We start from the raw sequence: 13420 nt of genomic DNA on the forward strand, positions 1-13420 counted from the left end.
AATCATAAAAAAATATATATATATTGACAGCATACTAATTTTTAGTGTTCCTTCTTCTTTGAGGATTTGCACTAGTAAGGAAAGTCATTGTACATAAGATTTCTGCTAATTAGCCCTTCTACTAACCTTTAAAAATTCTTCCAAATTATCTTCATATGTTACTACTTACATTGACTTGGTACATTTAAATGAAAATGAAAACTCAACATAACTTTCTTTTCTGAATACAAGAAAAGTAACATAATAAATTTAGGAGTATTTCAAACAATACATACAATAGCTTTAAGCCACCTCAGGTGGTCAAGTGTCAGCATTAATATTCAGTCTCTGGTTTTGGTAATAATGGGCCCATATTAGATGTCTATCATTTGAAAAACACTACTGGATACACTGAAGTACATTTTGTTTTATGCTGTAGGCAACTATAAAGTTATCCATGCTCAATTATCTGAAATATCTTACTTGTTATAATTTTGAATACTCTGCCTCTAAACAGAAGGTTTACTTGAATAAACATATATTCTCATCAGAAGTATGACATAATGAGTACACAGCAAGTGTAAAATAATTAGACGTCTCAAACGGATGGATACATATCTACAAACTCACTTTTTCTGGTTTTACTTCTATTTGCATTTATTTTATGCTGTATTTGTTCCTATGCCATAAGTTTTTGTTTCTTCAGTTTCTTCTGACATAACTTTTTCTTCTGTGCAGTCTCCACTTCTGGTTTTGGAACAATTTGTTCCTTTTCAGTAATGTGGCCAGCGAAGCTCATACATGGGTTAATTCAACCATGAGCACTATCAGATGTCACATCTTGGGGATTTTGTTCATCTCAATCTACTCAATGCCTAAATAGTCTCTATTCAAACCTTGAAGATCAGCATTATTCTCTGCATTTTTAAGCATGTACAGGAAAAAATCCAGCTCTCTTTGTGCCAACAAACCTGTGTCCAGCTCTCCCATCTGGCATTGAACAGAGCCATTGTACAGTGGCTCTACCACTGTAGGATGAAAATAGCACACTGCTTCTGCAAAGGGACTTCTTTTAGATATTTGGTGGCTTTTCATATCTACAGAGACTAGATGTCTTGAGCAGTTTCATAGATAACTTGGGTGCTCTTGAAATGAACCTGAAGATTTGAACCTCCCGATTTGCATAATTTTGTTGGGTTTTGTTGGTCGAGTGAGTAAGGAACCATTTTCTAAGATCATTCTGGCCTCTTATAGGAAGAGGGTAAACCCATTTTCAATGATTTTCCTAACCAATTCTTCCAACACCTGATTTGTCCCAGTTATTAAAGAATCACTATTCAGATACTATCAGCACCTCTTTCTTTTTGTGTGAGCAACATCCCTCTCTTAATTGAGCCTCTTCTTCTTCAAGCTAGCTATCCATTCATCCACAGAGGAACTGCAATGTTCTTACTGCCTCCACCAAGCTGACAACAGTAGATCAGTGTAAGACTGAGTACTTAATTCAGACTGTGGTGAAAGGGAATGAATCCAGTAGTCTGAGAGAAAAAGAAAACTGGTAGGCTGGGTAGGCCTGGAACTGGTAGGCATGGAACTGAAGCAGAAGCCTAGAGGTATCCAATTTTTTCTGATACCTAGGTAAAACTTCACTCTTTCCCAAGAATCTTTAGGTGAGAAACACAATAACTTCCCAATAAATTAATCAGTTCAGCAGAAAGCTAGCTGGAGGTGTCTTTGCAATTAAAATAGATATAGTGAAAACACCCATTCTATTAAATATTTTAAGTTAAATTTAAGTACATATTATTTAGATACTATCATAAAATGGCACCATTTTAGAATGACTGTAATATTTAACCATCACACATAAAAATTAAGAATCATAGTGAAAACTAATTGAAATTGTCTAAACCTCAAAAGATGATTATATGTAATTTTTTTAAATGGCTGCCTAAGCTCTTCCTCCAAAGCCAACTACAGTTAATAATATAATTAAAACTCATTAGACAACATCAACCAAACATTTAAAGCCAATAAAAAGAAAGGCTATAGATACACACATGCCTTGTGTTAACAGAAAATGATTTCTCAATAGGTTCTTTGTCCACGCCTTGAAGTCATGATCAGTATTCTGAGTCAAGGTTCAAACAACAACCATAAGCCATTGACAAACCAAGAACACTGAAAATTTGAAAAAACAAAAGGTGTTAATGAAAACCAGTTCATCCCCTCCATTCTTGCCAGAAATAAAATCTCATACAAAAAGATGACCATCAGTCAGGACCATTTCCTTTTATCCAAAAGTCTTTGGAAGAGTTTGAGAAAAAGGAAACGGGGAAGGGGGGAACCAAACAAAATCAAAACAAAACAGGAGACTGTTGAAAACCCTCTTACAGGGTCAGCGTCAATGGAATGCATTTTAGTATTCAGGTTACCCACCCAAGCAGAACATCAAAAACTGGGCTTGAGTCTCTCCTCTATTCTCACAGGCTCAGGCTACTGTGGAGCCACTGGGGCTGTCCTGAATAGTAACACGCTCTGCCTCTGCGGGATGCGTAAACACCAACACAAGCTGATCAAACAGGAGGGGGTGTCATTTCTACTCGGCTTTCAGTTCCTTGAGTCATACTTTAAAACACCTAATTCTGGTGCAATTTAGCAAGCCAGTCGTCCAGTCCAATGTGCAGTTTACTTTTTCATTCATTTTTACCACCTACCATATCATATCCTTTCCTTTTCAGTATACATGCTGGATAATTATAGAAAAAGTCACACATTTTAATAATTTCTGTTATTGGCACTGTCACTGAAATACAGATGTGAATTCTAAAATTTGGACTCATTTACAAGCCCTTCAAAAGATTTAGTCTTTAAAGCAATTTTGGGATCTGAAGTTTATAGGTTTATCTCATTTATGGCATTCTTACGAGACTTAAAATCTGGGATTATATATCTTTTAAAAGTATGAGAATCCTGATATCTTCGACGTTTATGATGACTTGATATGGTTACAGCATTATAGAAAATTCTGATGCAGTTAAAGCTTAAAGAATGATTGACATGTGAAAAGATAACAGGGTATTTAATTTAAAACATCTTAAATTGTTACTGTCATTTTATACCCAATTTAAAGTCAATCTTCGGACACAGTATTTGGTGGATGTCAAAAATATTTTTCGGCCAGGATTGTAATTTTTGATGGGGAATTAGGAGCAGAGCATAACATTTTAAGATGACGAGGAGCTCAGAAAGAAGTACTTAAAAGGTTAAAAAGGGACAGAGGGAAACAACATAGTAAAAATAAATACAAGACTCGAACCTTTCTCAACTACTTAAGAAAATGCTATTGATTTTCCCAGCTCATCAAGAACTCTTCAATTAAGAAAATGATATTTGATTTAGCTAAGTTTTCTTAATAATGGTACTCAAGGACATTTCTAATAATACTATGACTAATAAAAAAAGGTACTATGCATGAAATAATCACTCCACTAGGTACTTTTATATTTACTTCCTATTACTGCACTCAAACCAGCAATGTAGACTTTATTATCTCTATTGTACAGATAGCAATAGCAGAGGTAGAAACTTGCACATTTAGGGTTGTATTCAAGTGACTCTCAGTCCAAAGACCATTTCTGAGAATCTCATAATTAAAAATACTGCCCAGCTATTCCTATGTATGGAGGATAATTTAGTTTCTACAACACTAAATCAGAATGGACCAAAGTTCTGGAAGGAAAGTGCTATAGTACTAATTTCATAGTGATAGGCTGGGTCAGAAATTTTAACGAGCCATAGAATATACCCCAAAAATGTATATAACTTATAAGTACATCTGTAACTTAGAGTTTTCAAATAGTTGCCAAAGTCTCATTCAAAAATATTATACAGTTTTCCAGTTAAACTTTAGCATCTAGCAAAGCTAATCTGAATGCATAGCTTCTTTCACTAGTTAGACATATCACCACTCACAAACAGACTGAACTACAGTATATAATTGCCCCAAGGATCCTTTGCACTGAAAATGGCTTGTTGTGGTGCTTAGATAGTGATTAACAGATTAAGAGTACAGTGAGTCATCTTGATATCACTTCAGAAAAGTGATTTCGTGTCTAATAATTCCCAAGATACATAAATATTCAATTAGGGTCTTTGAAATCTAGTTTTAATTGGGCATTCACATTCACTATCAAACTTCAAACTTAGCTCAAGCTAACAAAGGTGTTTTATTAATTCCTCCTCTAAAAAATGCTAATAACCCTTCATGAGTTTTATAGTGTGAGAGTAAAATAAAGTCAAGATTATCTTTTATATGAAATTTTAAAATTTACCAACATTTTAAGTCATATTGTAAAATGGTGTGAAATATAATTATGTATCTAAATCACATGGGGAATTGATTAAAGTTTCCTAGGACTCTCATGAGACCCAGTAATAATGATGATGATAGTAATAATAATAGTAGCAAATAATTATGCTATTATTATGCACAAGGAACTGTTTTAAGGACTCTGCATAGATTTACCAATTAAATCTTCATAATCATCTGTGAATTTGGTAAAATTGTTAAATCCATTAAAAATGTCAGCAAATTAAAGTGTAGAGAGATCAGGTATCTTAACCCAAATCCAATAGTTTATTAAACCTAGGCAAACACTCCAGAGTCCCTTTCTGTTCATCTCGACACCACTCTGCCTTTCTAGGTATCAAAATATCTTGATCTAGGGCCTAGATGAAGATATTTTCCCCTTGACTCCTTTGTAGCCTTCCCAAGAGCAGTCAGCAGATCAGGCTGCATATCTGCTGTTTTAAACTTTCCATTTCAATAAATGGGGACAAAAGTCTAAAAACAAGTTTCCTACACTGGATTATTTAGAAATAGAATAATGAAAATGCCAAATAATTAATAACTATATCCAACCTGCCTATCTTTTTACAGGTTGGACATCAAATCATTTTCTCATCCTACATGGCTCTTTATGTGGCTGGATGGGTGGCATTTTAGAGAACAAGGAGGCAGATCTCAGAAAAGTCTACTTGAGCCGTTCGTTCTCAGACTTTCTAGCCCAGGACCATTTTACACTCTTAAAAATTAATGACCTACATTAGAGAAATGCAAATCAAAACCACAATGAGATACCATCTCAAGACAGAATTGAGGCCGGGCGCGGTGGCTCAAGCCTGTAATCCCAGCACTTTGGGAGGCCGAGACGGGCGGATCACGAGGTCAGGAGATCGAGACCATCCTGGCTAATATGGTGAAACCCTGTCTCTACTTAAAAATACAAAAAACTAGCCGGGCGACGAGGCGGGCGCCTGTAGTCCCAGCTACTCGGGAGGCTGAGGCAGGAGAATGGCGTAAACCCGGGAGGCGGAGCTTGCAGTGAGCTGAGATCCGGCCACTGCACTCCAGCCTGGGTGGCAGAGCAAGACTCCGTCTCAAAAAAAAAAAAAAAAAAAGACAGAATTGAGATCAGTAAAATGTCAGAAAACAATAGGTGCTGGAGAGGATATGGAGAAATAGGAATGCTTTTACACTATTGGTAGGAGTGTAAATTAGTTCAACCATTGTGGAAGACGGAGTGGCGATTCCTCAAGGATCTAGAACCAGCAATACCATTTGATCCAGCAGTACCATTTGATTCAGCAATCCCATTACTGGGTATATACCCAAAGGATTATGAATTATTCTACTATAAAGACACATGCACACGTATGTTTATTATGGCACTGTTCACAATAGCAAATACTTGGAACCAACCCAAATGCCCATCAATGATACACTGGATAAAGAAAACGTGGAATATATATACCATGGAATACTATGCAGCCATAAAAAGGGATGAGTTCATGTCCTTTGCAGGGACATGGATGAAGCTGGAAACCATCATTCTCAGCAAACTAATACAGGAACAGAAAACTAAACACTCCATGTTCTCACTCATAAGTGGGAATTAAACAATGAGAACACATGGATACAGGGAGGGGAACATCACACACTGGGGCCTGTTGGGGGGTGGAGGCTAGGGGAAGGATAGTATTACGAGAAATACCTAATGAAGATGATGGGTTGACGGATGCAGCAAACCACCATGGCACGTGTGTACCCATGTAACAAACCTGCACATCTGCGCATGTATCCCCGAATTTAAAAGTATAATAATAATAAAAAAAAAAATGACCTAAAGTGACTTCTTTTTTTGTTGTTTGTTTTGTGTTGTTTTTGAGACACAGTCTTGCTCTGTGGCCCAGGCTGGAGTGCAGTGACGCGATCTTGGCTCACGGCAACCTCTACCTCCTGGGTTCCAGCGATCCCCCTGCTTCAAGCCTCCTAAGTAGCTGGGACTATGGGCATGCACCACCATGCCCAGCTAATTTTTGTATTTTTAGTAGAGACAGGGTTTCACCATGCTGGCCAGGTTGGTCTCGAACTCCTTACCTAAAGTGATCTGCCCACTTCAGCCTCCCAAAGTGCAGGATTAGAGGTGTGAGCCACTGCACTCAGACTCTAAAGTGACTTTTGATTATTATACCTGTAACTGTCACCATTCAAGTATTGATAAACTGGGAAAATTCTAAAACTTGCGAATACATAAGAACATATGACATATGCCATCAGAGCAATGATGCCATCACATATCATATACCTTCTGGAAAACGCCACTGAACACTTGTTAAAGAATACAAGTGAAAGGCAAATAATGTCTTAGCATTATTATAAAAACGTTTTCTTTTCACATTTCCTCTGAAGGGGTGTCAGAGATCCTCAGGGTTCCCCAGAGGACACTTTGAAAACACTGATAAAAGAGCATTGTTTGCTTTACAAAGAAACTGACATGGAAGTTTTAGCAGAAAGAAACATTCAGTTGGGTGATTTATTTTTCCATCCCAAAGATAGTTTTCAAAGTAAGTAGGATTATCATCACAATATTACATTTAAATTCTTGAATAATATGGACCAAATTTTCACTTCTTTTAATACCTATTTGTAATCATTTTTATGAAGATATTCATTAAAATTGAAACTAACTTCCTGTTTTAAGTGTCAATAAGACATAAGGAAGACATGATTTATCAAGGTCTATAGAACCTATTATGAGCAAATATAGAAACTCTCCCCTTTTATTCACCCCCAAAAATAAATTTAAAAGTTCAATTAATTTCAAGTGGGACAGCTACTTTTCTCTTTTTATATTTTGTGCTTATGAATCGATATGCACATTTCACAATTCTAAGGAAAAAGTTACACCTGGTTTCTTATGCAGCAGTAGAGTTAATTTTATTGGGCCATCCTGACACTCAGATCAGAGTAACGACATTAAAGATTTGGGGAAAAACCTGCACACCTTAGATGCATAAATGTTATTTACAGGCATGCTCACACTACATTCTTGCGATGTACTACAACGAATGAAAAATCTGGATTTTTCTCTTCATTGATCAACAACTCTCTAACCCTCTTCCTACCCCTACCCAACAAAACACAGAAAGATAACCAAGGAAAAATATCAGGAGGACCTTACTCATACTTGCAAGTTTTACTTTTTATTTAATTATAAAATTGGTTATTCTATAAAGAAATGCATTTGCATGAAATAAGAAGACATAATAATAATCCAAGTGCAAATATATCCTTGTGGACAAATAATAAATTACAATACAGCCATATTCTTTACGGTTCCTCCCAAAGTGAGCAAATGCATATTTTGAATATAATGCAAATCTAGGAAAGAGAAGGCAAAATAGCCATTTGCAAAACTTAAGGACAGATCATCCTTTTAAAATTCCAACTGCTCTAGCCATTCACACCATGCTAAATTAAGGCTGCACAGCATTTCTTAAAATCACTGTTTGATCCTAAATATGAAAATCGCAATCAGTTTTCCTTGCTGATTTCTGGGCCAAAACTCCCCACTTCTAACAGTAACTGTCACTTCTACTTGGCAGTCCTTTTTAAAGAGAGTTTCAACCAACACTTAAAGTGGTCCAAATCAAATCTGAAAAACAATTCAGTTTTGCATCATATTATTTGACTAACTTCAATCTTCATGATTTTATAGTCTTTTTAATCTACTATTTATGATTTCCTTGACTATAGCACACAAAGGAATCAATGGTAAATCAAATCCATAAAAAAACTGCCTTTCCTAATTAGTAGAAACAATGCCAGCCTCTGTAGCTGCAGCCAGTAAGTGCCATACTTGCTATTATTCCCTGTGGAAAAGAGTATTTAAATCTGCAAACTGTAAGAAGATCATGATTAAGAAAATCATTTCTGAAAGACTTTCCATTCATATTTTTGAGGAGCACTCTCAGTCTGAACGATAATCACACCAAGAAACCTAAAATGAGACATCAAAAGCATTCACCCATCAGGCAAATCACATGCTGGCTTATCACTCTTCAGGCCAGGGATGCCTGATGCAGCCTAACATCTCTTTCTAAAAAAACATTAATAGTTCATAGAAAACTTTGTGTGAATCATTCCTCCTACCCCGATTTTGTAGAAATAGTCTAGTCAACCATATCACAAATGGATCAGGTTACTGAATACTTAGTGATAAGGAAGAGCTATGGAATGGCATTCAAATACTCTGACACATTCACCTTCAGCTAAAGACAGCACAATACACTGACAGACACAGTTCTAATGACATCAGGACCTGTGGAATGTATGACTGCTAGGGAACACATGCTGCTAGGAAACAAAGAACAGATCTGATCAAATCTTGTAATGTAAGGACTGGGAATCATTGTGATTAGATCTTCTAAAATGGGAGGACAAGTATTCTTTAATCTTCAGAAATATTTGCAAGTATAAAGACTTTAGTACGTATCATCTAGAAATGAAACAAATACATGAAGCTAGATTCTCATGAATTAAATCAAAATTTTCTAAGTTTTCTGTTAGGTGATGGCCATTAGCAATATCTCTCATGAAAATATAACTTAAAGTCAGGCATCAGTGATTCGGTGTCTTTTGCAATCTATGCTTTTTCAAGAGGTCAAGGTCTTCAAAAAATAATGAAGACATCCAGAAATTATTGTACCTAAAAACAAAGTACCCTGTTACATTAACAGCCCCATACTTTTTAAAACAAAATAGAACACAAGTATTTGCAACAAACACCAAAGCAGTCAGAGCTAATCTAGACCTAAGGAATTTAATACATTTTAATTATTGAAAGTAAAAAGTAAAAAGCAGTTTCACTTGCAAAAGTAACAGTTTGTAAACTGTGTTTATCTTTGTGCATTCTTTACCCTTGCTTTGGTTACAAAAAAAAAAAAAAAATTGGGCGAAACAAAGCTGAGAGATAATTCAGCAACAAATATCCTCTTAACTCCTATACAAATTATCTGGTATCCTATTTTGGTGATTATAAAAGAGCTGAGAATTCTATCCTATTTGTAATCCACATACAGATAAATTGGGCACCAGAAATCCAGATCATTTAGGACCATTACAGATGGAAAAATATACAAAAGAAATCTTACCAAACTCTGTTTATTCTCGTAGGGAAATATAAGAGAGTCTCCAAATGAAAAAAAAAAAAAAAAAAGCTAAAGAAGTGTTTATTTGCAGATTCTACGATGACATTCTTTAACAAGTGATGATAGTCCATATGACACTAAAATTAGCAGACCGCCTATTTACTTCAGAGCAAAGCACAGAAGGCAATTTTTCCTTCCTGCCAGAGTCTATGTGTCTCCTCATTTCCCCAGCAGCTGGCTGGAAGGATGTAAAATCAGAGGTGCAAGAAGCCTTATACTTCCTAATGAGTAATACAGCCAGGAAAGTAAACACAACAGACGACAGCAGGTTCGACTCTAAAGGAGACTGTGGCAGGAGTGCTTACACCGTTGTTTACAATGTGCTCTAACTACCGCAGGCAGGGATCACACGCAGACACAGGGAGGAGACACCCTGGAGGTGGCTCGCAAGGCTCGAGTTCGCCCAACTGCTATGATATCTCTGGCCATAAATAAAAGCAGCGCATGTTTCTATCAGAGCGAGGAAAGTGGCCAGAGAATTCCAGGGACGAGGAGTTATGCTGGCTGGACTCGATTACTTCAATCTGCTGTAGAGATGACTACCCTATGAGGTTCTCATCAGGGCCAATCTGGGGTGCATGGAGCGCTGCACCAGCGACTCTCACGCGCCGCACGCATCTCGCCGAGCTGCGCCTCTCCAGGGGAAGGGGACATGGCAAGGCTTCCTCGCCACCCTGCGGGGGCCCCCGTGGCCTCCTCAAACCAGATTTTCCAGTTAAGCGGATCCCAGGCGATTTCAATAAGCAAGCTCAGCTCCAGTAGCATCAGTTCCAGCATCCCCCGCAAATATCTCTCTGCCGTCCCTGGGGCGCAAAAATGCGCACACACTCAAACGCCGACTCCGCCGCCAAGTAACCCTGGTAGAGGAGGAGGTCGCCCCCACCCCTACACCACACACACACACACACACACACACACACACACACACACACACCTATAGTGCTGGGGGCCTGACACCCTAAGCTTCTGAGCTCCGCTGCAGCCTGGAGCCTTCCCTTCTCCCGAGAGAAGCGCCGAGGTGCCTTCTCTCCTACCTGTAACCCGCCAACCACGACCACCAATGCTCTGCCCACCCCGCCCTGGCGCCGCGGCCGCCCGGATTCGTGCAACACCGCCGCCCCCCGCCCAGTGCCCACTACCAGCACAGCGCAGCCCGGGCCACCCACGAAAGTGGAAGCTTTCTCCAGTCAAAACCGCTTAACAAAGCCTGGGCACGCAGGTCTAAACCAAACTGCCGTGAAGGGGACATAATAGGCAGGGCGCGGGGAGGTAGCGCGACTCCACGACTCAGGGGCGCGACCTGGGCAAAAGGGGGCACCACGGATGCTCCAGGCAAGCGTCGAGGGAAAATCGCGCCGGGCTCGGCAACCTGCATTTTCCATCTTCCCAGAGCCCAGCTTCTCACCCAGACCCTGTTCGTCCTCCAGTCCTCACCCGCCTCCAGCCGCACCAGTTCCAGCCGGGCGGAGAAAAGGCGCCCTCCTGTCCGCTTTCTGCTCCCACCAGGGGATGGCACTGGGGTGAGAGGGGAGGGAAAATTCACGGGGTGGGAACTGTTCCTATTCCCCAGCGTGTGCAGCTGCGAATGCGCCCAGTCTCTTATCCCCCTCACTCCCCTCCGCCGCCAAATCGCCGAATGGCTGGAAAAAACTCGAACCCGCGCCAGACCCGAGCGCCCACCAGCCAGGAGGTTCCCTTCCCGCCCCGCATCACGACCGGATGAGTGAGTGTGTGTGTGTGTGTGTGTGTGTGTGTGTGAGGGCGAGTGTGTGAGTGGAAGGGCGAGTGTGCATGCACCCCGCACCCCCTCTGTTGCCCGCCCGGTAGATGCCGAAGCCTGCGCCCGGCCAGAGCGACCCCTATTACGAAGAGTGCGAAGAATAAATTACCTTTCGTAACCGCCGGTCCCTGAGATCGTCCCATCAGTTGCTCAACAACCTGAAGGCGGGTGCAGTTTCCACAATCCAGCCATTGATCTCGGGGCAAAAGACCGGCCGGCCCCTATGCAGACACCCCCAATCACACGCGGCAAAGAAGGAGACTAGAAGCGCAGAGAAAGCAGCAGGAGGGTGGAGACCCCAGTCAAGGAAACAACAACAAAAAGTCTCTCTTCCCTTTCTTCTGCTACACAGCCACGGAGAAAGGGGAAGGAAAAAGAGAGCCAAATGCTCGCCTTCCTTTACGTTCCTCGCTTCACACACCCCAAGGGGGCAAAAGCGGAGGGAAGAGAAAAGAGGGTTCAAATGTCTCTGCCAGTCCACAGTTGCACAACTTCGGAGTCAGGCTCTGTCTCCAGCAGCAGCCGAGGGACCCAGAGACAGCTATTAACATGCGGCAGTCATAGCTGGGGCTGCTTCTCCTCTTCTTGCTGCTGCTGCTGCTGCCGCCGCCGCCGCCGCTTAAGAAAAGACGCTGCCGAAGAGACCAAAAATCTTCCACCATCCCCCCAGCCGATCTTTATATCCAGTTCTCCCACCCCACCCCCTTCTCTTTCTTTTTCTTCTTCCACGTCCTCCCCTTTCCGCCTCGTAGCGGGAGCGATGGAATAGGTAGGGGGAGCCGCGAGGGCCAGGGGTGGCTTCTCCGCCAAACCGTCCTCCTCCTCGTCCTCCCGAGGTCTCTCCCAGCCGAGGGTCCCCTCTCACGCCCGCAACCTCCGCGGACAGCCTGAGCGAGAGCCACACAAACTCCTTCCCCGGTGCACGGAGGGGGCGCGCGGGAAGAGCGGGCGCCCGGCAGCCGAGGGCTGCGTCCCGGGGGCCGGCGAGCCCCGAGTCCGTGGGGTGGCTGATTAGCTCGCCGGCCGGGCCGGGCAGCTGCGGGCATGTGGGAGCTTCATCGCGCAGCCCGGGGCTCCGCGCCGCCGCCGCTGTCTCTTCGGTTCTTTCTCTTCTTCGACTCCCCAAGAGCGAGCGAGGCACTGGCGCTCTCCAGACACGCACACTCACACACGCGCACACACGAGCGAGCTCCTGCCAAAGCAAACCGTGCAACCCGCGCGCGCGCACACCCGTAGGAAGAGGACCGAGGCAAAAAGAGAAGAAAGAAAGGGGAGGAGGCGAGTCACAGGCGGCGGCAGCTGCTGCCGGAGCGGAGGCAACCAGCAGTCCGAGAAAAACCAGCAGCGGCGGCGGCGGCGGCGCCTACCCCGACCAGCTGCAGCATCTGCATCCCCGCTCCTGGGAACTGGAGCGAGCGGTGCCGGGCCAGCAGGCGAGGGGGGCGACGCGCCGAGAGCGGGGCAGAGCGCGGGCGCGCGGGGGCCGTGCAGCCTGCGCGCGGGGTAGTCGCAGCCGGGGCCCAAGCAGAGGCCAGAATGAGCCGCGGTCGGGCGGGCCAGCGGCGAGAGCTCGGAGAGCCGGGGAGGGGGCTAGCGCCAGGGAAAGGGGTGACCGGCAAAACCCGGATCTGGAGTGCTCGTGGGCTCCGCGGCTCGGGCTCCACCTAGCAGTTCGGCAAACGCTTGGAGGTGGGAACGGGAGGGCTGCTATAGAGGCTTCCCTTTCAGGGTTTGTCAGACAAAGGGTACCTCTCCGGTGGCATCGAGGCTCGCCTCGGCTCGCGCGCTCTCTCTCTCTCTCTTTCTCTCTCTCTCTCTCTCTCTCTCTCTCTCTCATTCTTTCGCTCTCTCCCCTCCTCTTCCTCCTCCGTCCCTCCCTCTCTCTCCCCCTCCCACTCTTCATCACCCCCCCTTCCTCCTCCTTTCTCCTCTAGTCTTCCTCTCCAATTCCACCCTAGGTGAGTAAACGACATCAGCTTGAAAGTCCTGCCAGTGTCTCATTTTTTTCAGGTGCGAATTATTCCGTATTTCCATTATGCAAGTACCGAGTCTGAAAATGTTTCCTGCCTTTGGTCCATTTTATGTTCCTTCAAACTTAACTTAACC

At 42.8% G+C, this 13420-nt stretch overlaps 1 protein-coding gene across 2 annotated transcripts in view; it reads right to left on the bottom strand.

Moving 5' to 3' along the window:
* ADGRL3 (adhesion G protein-coupled receptor L3) overlaps positions 1-12098 on the bottom strand; it is an 888015-nt gene extending 875917 nt beyond the window's left edge. Inside the window, exon 1 of one of the 2 annotated variants that reach the window (XM_033214561.1) lies at positions 11424-12098. The gene's annotated coding sequence lies outside the window, so the exon portion shown is untranslated. The remainder of the gene's footprint in view (positions 1-11423) is intronic. The other variant, XM_033214562.1, reaches the window with a different exon arrangement.
* Positions 12099-13420: the final 1322 nt, after the last annotated feature.

Source organism: Trachypithecus francoisi, unplaced genomic scaffold (genome assembly GCF_009764315.1).
Source record: "Trachypithecus francoisi isolate TF-2019V2 unplaced genomic scaffold, Tfra_2.0 Lachesis_group1, whole genome shotgun sequence".
NCBI lineage: Eukaryota > Metazoa > Chordata > Mammalia > Primates > Cercopithecidae > Trachypithecus > Trachypithecus francoisi.